The sequence below is a fragment of the Martes martes genome (assembly GCF_963455335.1).
Source record: "Martes martes genome assembly, chromosome: 7".
NCBI lineage: Eukaryota > Metazoa > Chordata > Mammalia > Carnivora > Mustelidae > Martes > Martes martes.
This window is the reverse complement of record NC_137894.1, coordinates 37,122,116-37,128,115: the sequence shown is the minus strand read 5'-3', so window position 1 is coordinate 37,128,115 and position 6,000 is coordinate 37,122,116.

The window sequence follows — 6,000 nt, the reverse complement described above, 5'->3', positions numbered from 1 at the left end:
GTAGTGGAATTATTGGATCATATAATAATTGTTTTTTAACTTTCTGTGAAACCTTCATACTTTTTTCCTCAGTGGCTACAAGCTTCCATTCCCATGAACAGTGTACTAGGGTTCATATTTCTCCATAACAAATAACCAACATTTGTTATTTCTCATTTTTTTTTAATTTTAGCCATTCTGACAGGTATAAGGTGATACTTCATGATTTTGATTTTGATTTTGTTGATGAGAGTGATGTTGAGCATCTTTTCATATGTTTCTTGGATATCTGTATATCATCTTTGGAAAAGTGTCTATCCAGATCCTCTGCCTGTTTTTTAATTGGACTATTTATTTATTTATTTTGGTGTTGAGTTGTGTAAGTTCTTTTTATATTTTGGATATTAATTCCTTATTGGAGATATCATTTGTAAATATCTTCTCTCATTCGGTAGGTTGCCTTTTTGCTTTGTTGATTTCCTTCACTGTGCAAAAGTTTTTTATTTTGGTATATTTCCCATAGTTCCCATAGTTGAATTTTGCTTTTATTTCCTGTGCCTTAGGGGACGTATCTAGAAAAATGCTTCTACAGTTGATATCAGTGAAATTGCTGCCCATGTTTTCTTCGAGGTATTTTATGGTTTCAGGTCTCACATTTAGGTCTTTAATCCATTTTGTATTTATTTCTGAGTAAGGTATACAAAAGTGGTCTAGGTTCATTCTTTTGCATGTAGCTGTCCAGTTTTCCCAGCACCATTTGCCGTAGAGTCTGTCATTTTCCCATTGGAATTATGTTGTCTGGGTGGGCTGTTTTTCCTAGAAAGCACTTTCCAGCAGATTGAGTAGCCTGGAGCTGGCTTTCTAAATTGTTGTTATTTATGCCTTTGACAATGTCATCAATGGACCAATTTACAGTGCCCTGGTTTTTGCGGTTTCTTGCGGTGAAGTCGCCTCATCAGGAAATGAGCTTACATTTCTCCTTTTCAGCATCTAGTCATCCTTCTTAGCTTTCCTCAGGTCTACCTTAACTTCTGTTCACTGCTTCCTCATTTCTATACTGTCTTTCCCCTTGTTCTTGGATGTGTTATGGTGGAAAGCTGGCGAATTAGCATTCTTGTTGGTGGACGTGGTTATCAGACAATGGGAGAAAACTGCATGGCCAGCCCAGGCTTCCGCAGGAGGCGGTGCATGGTACGCACACAAGCTGCAGGTCAGCTGCCCTCAAAACGAATGCCCACCTTGGATCAGCCCAAAGATGGTGTGTGACAAATGAAACTTGAATTACTGGAGTTTTTAGGAAACTTCTTCCTTTTATTTGAGTGATACTGTTGGAGAATCCATCTTACTCATCTATATGAAATATAGCCAAAGAAGCCTGTTGGCAGCTATTTTGTTATTTAAGAGAAGTCAGTCTTAGAACAAAACCTAAAAATTGGAGGAGGATGGAGCTGAGATGACTGCAATAAAATAGGGTAAGAGCCTGAAGCCTAAATATGTCTAGACTTCTAGTTATGTGAGCCAACTTCACTGTTTAAGCTTTGGAGTTGGTTTTCTGTATTTGGAGTAGAAAGTCTCTTAACTGAAGTAGTAGATATCCAGGGACAGTCCCCTGAACAATATATCTAAGATGGAGTCAACTGGACAGAGAGGACTGGGAGTCCTGGTGAGTAAATCATAACCAGAAAGTCTATTTTAGTGTTACACAGTGTGTTTATTTGTTATTTCTTAGCTTTAGTAAAGTCTTGTGTAAGCCATGTGTTAACTGGAGCTTCCTTGCCCATGAAATATTGGTGAGAGTGTCTTGAACCCATTATTTTAGGATCTATAGAAATACAAAGCACTCCTCTAAGTTTCTTTCTAGAAATTCTAGTTGTAATCAGGTTCATATGTCCACCACTGGCAATGGTTCAGTTTATGGGTTCTTACTCTCTAATAAGTTATATGAGCTATATGTTGTCTGTTAAACATCATACCAACTTTTATGTGAAACACAATTCCTTTATTTAAAACATACATACACCCACACATACATGAAGTTATTAGTAACCTTGTTTGAATATTTTTGGGGGATGGCTATGGGGCTTACATTGTAAAACTGTAACAAATTTCAAAGAATATTAAACACTCATATTCTTTTTTTTTCCCCCAAAGATTTTATGTATTTATTTGACAGAGAGAGAGATCACAAGTAAGCAGAGCAGCAGGCAGAGGGAGAGGGAGAAGCAGGCTCTCCGCTGACCGGGGAGCCTGATGTGAGGCTCGATCCCAGGCCCTGGGATCATGACCTGAGCTGAAGGCAGCCACTTAACTGACTGAACCACCCAGGTGCCCTAAACACTCTTATTCTTAAAGGGGTGTGCAAACTAAGGGATTTTTTTTTCCCTGCCCATTTCCTTCAGTTCTTGTCATCCTTTTTTATCTTTCCTTGACCCCCATACATTCAACAAGTATACCAGGAATTCCATTTTTCTCTGCCTCTACATGCAGAATAATTCAGCTTTTCAATCCCAAATTTTGCTCTAGGCTCACTTTGCATATCCAAACCTATCTAGGAATTCATCAGAACAAAAGGGTCTTTCTTATAACAGGATCCACCCTATTTTGAACAGAATTGTCCTTATTAATTAGCAGTGTTAAGCATACTTGTTTAAACATTCTGACCTTGTTTGTACTAAGAAATATTAAGGATCTGTTAATCATGTTTAGGTCAGTGTGCTCACTGGTAGTAATTGGCAAAAGACCTCCAGCTCCAGCTGCTCGTGCCCATGTGGATATTATTCTTTTAGTTCTGTTGATAGATCTAGATTTTATTGTGATTAAGTTAGATGGCATTTCCGTATAGTACAAGATGCCAGTTATATAAAATTCTCGCTTGTAGCCAGACATTCCAACGCACTCACTTAGGCTTCTATCATTTATAAGAATTTCTTTTTGGCCATTTACCTATAAGGAACTTGCGTCTTTTTTTTTTTTTTTTTCCCCAACATTCTATTGGCCTCAAGAATAATACCAACATTTTTCCTGGCAATTCAAGTTGGGGCCCAGTAAGAAACCAACTCTTAGTGTGTTGAGGAAAAGAGGGGAAAGAATTTACTGTAAGGATCCGGGGGGGGGGGGGGGAAGAACTACCTATTCTTTGGAAGGGCAGAAACTAGAGCAACTTTGGAGGTCTGCCGACCTCAGAGGTGAGAACTCACTGACAGAATTTTAGCAGTCAGCCTTGGGATAACTAGGCTCTGCTTTCCACCTGTGTGTATCTCTGCTAGAGGTTTTATTTTATATACTTTTTAAATTAAAATATGACATATATAAATACAGATCCTAAGCAAACAGCTCAATGAGCCTTTACCCAGGGAACATGTAACTAACATGCAGATCAAGATACAGGACATTATCAGTGCTCTAGAAATCTCCCTTGTACCCTCCCCCCAATCATTATCCCTCAAAAGTATCCACTATTCCTATTTTATCACACAAATTTGTTGTGCCTATTTTTGGACTTTATTCGAATGGAATCATTTACAGTTTGGTTTCTTTTGCTCAAGATTATGCCTGTGAGTATACTGTATCCTTCTTGTTGCATGTAATGTTAAGTAGCTTTTAGGATGTTGTATAGTACTCCAGTGAATACTATACTCCTAATGGACATTTGGGTTGTTTCCAATTTGAAAATATGTAAATAAAGCTACAAATGAATGCTTTTGCATATGTCCTTGGGTTCACACACGTTTTCATTTTCTGAGAGGGGAACTGCTAGATGATAAAGTAAGCCTATATTCAGATTTAGTAAATATTGCCAAGTAGCTTTCCAAAGAGGCTGTGCCAATTTACATTCCCACCAGTAGAGGATAAGAATCACAATTCCTCCACATCTTGCCAGCACTTGGGTGTGCTTTTAATAATTACTACCCTTTTTGGTGAGTGAATAGTGTTATCTCATTGTGTGCATTTCTTTCATGACTAATGGTATTTGTGCACCTTCTTTTCATACGCTCTTTGAATACCTACTTAAACATCCTTTTTTTTTTTAAAGATTAAAAAAGAGATTTATTTATTTATTTTAGAGAGACCATGAGTGAGGAGGGCAGGGGCAGAGGGAGAGGGAGAGAGAATCTTCAAGAAGCTTCGATCCCAGGACCCTGCGATCATGACCTGAGCCAAAATCAAGAGTTGGCTGCTTGACTGACTGAGCCACCCAGGTGCCCCTAGATATCCTTCATCGTGAAATACCTATTTAAGTATTTTAAATACTTTGTGAAGTATTTTATCAGGTTGTCTTTTTTAATTTTTATTTTTTAATCCTTTATTAGATTCTGTATCTAAAATTTAAAGTTTGGTTGGCCTAATCTGGACCACATTCTCAACCTTTCATGGAATGTGGGAAATTGTGATTGGCAGTCTTTCAGAATTATATAAAGTGGGAGTAATGAAAGTTTTCCAAAGGAAGATCCACTAAACAGTGAAGAGCAAACGATATATACTTTGCAATAATTTTCATTTAAATACTCCTCTTTGGGATGCCCGGGTGCCTCAGTCCGTTAGGCCTCCGACTCTTGATTTCAGCTCATGTTATGATCTCAGCTCATGTTATGATCTCAGCTCATGTTATGATACCACAGTTGCAAGACTGAGCCCCAGGTGGGACTCTACGCTGGGTGTGGAGTCTGCTTGGGACTCTCTCCCTCTCTTCCCCCGCCCATGCCCCTGTCCTCTAAATAAATTGAATAAATAAATAAATAAATACTCCTCTCTTGCTTGCTTGCTTCCTTCTTTTTAAGTGACAGTGTTCTCTGGCCGTAATGAAGCAGTATTTTTTGTTCCTCCTTTCAATAGGAATTTTAAGCTATCCTAAAAAGTCCTCTGTTTCTTAATAATTCTAAAATTCTTTTCTTACAATATTATCATCCAGTAAGAATCAAGAGTAATTTTGGTTAAATGCTTTATCTTTCTCTCCTCACACCAAATCTTATCTAATATTTTTATGCTTCTTATTAAAACCTTATTTAACATTTAATATATTTATAATATTATATTAACATTTTAATATTTTCTATTCACTATCTCAATTTATCATGTTTTAACTAATTCTTTATAATATAAAAAGTAAATTAAAATGTCTTCCTTAAAAAATTAGCTTATTAGGGGTGCCTGGGTGACTCAGTGGGTTAAAACCTCTGCCTTTGGCTCAGGTCATGATCCCAGAGTCCTGGAATCGAGCCCCTCATCAGGCTCTCTGCTCAGCGGGGAGCCTACTTCCTCCTCTCTCTCTGCCTGCCTCTCTGCCTACTTGTGATCTCACTCTTTGTCAAATAAATAAATAAAATCTAAAAAAAATAAAAATAAAAATAAAAAATTAGCATATTATAGATAAGGCTAAAGTCCTGTTGACCAAATACTGACCAAATCCCAGTACCTACCCCTCTGTGCCAGAAGTAACCACTGTTAACATTTGATGTGCACAGAACTACTTGGACAATAAACAGTATATATTTTCTCACAACTTGCTTTTGCCCGCTTCAACATTTTGTCTTATAATCCATAGTGTTGCCTACATTTATATTAATGGAAATATGGTGTATCAATATACCATAATTTACTTAAACTATTCCTCTAGTGATATTAGTTTATTTGTTTAAATTTCTCATTATTTCCTATTAATTTTTCACATAAAAGGGGAGTATATTTCTATACATAGATTGATCAAAAAAGCTCAGTGTACACAGAGAAAAAAAAAGACCATTACTTTTATAATAGGCATTTTTGTGTTTATTTTGCAGTAAACAGTTTTATCCTTCAAAACAATGTCCATCATTTAACACCTGGTGTTCAGTGGAATCAGGGATATGTCCTCCTATTCTAAAATTCTGTTATTTTATAAGTATTTCTAATTAGAGTAGTGACTTTATTTTTGGTCTCAAGTATGAGGCGAGAGAAGGAGAAAGAACTGAAATGCAACATATTTACTTAGCAAATTGCTTGCAAATTATTTACCTGCCCTTGAGTATCTTCAACCAAAACCTA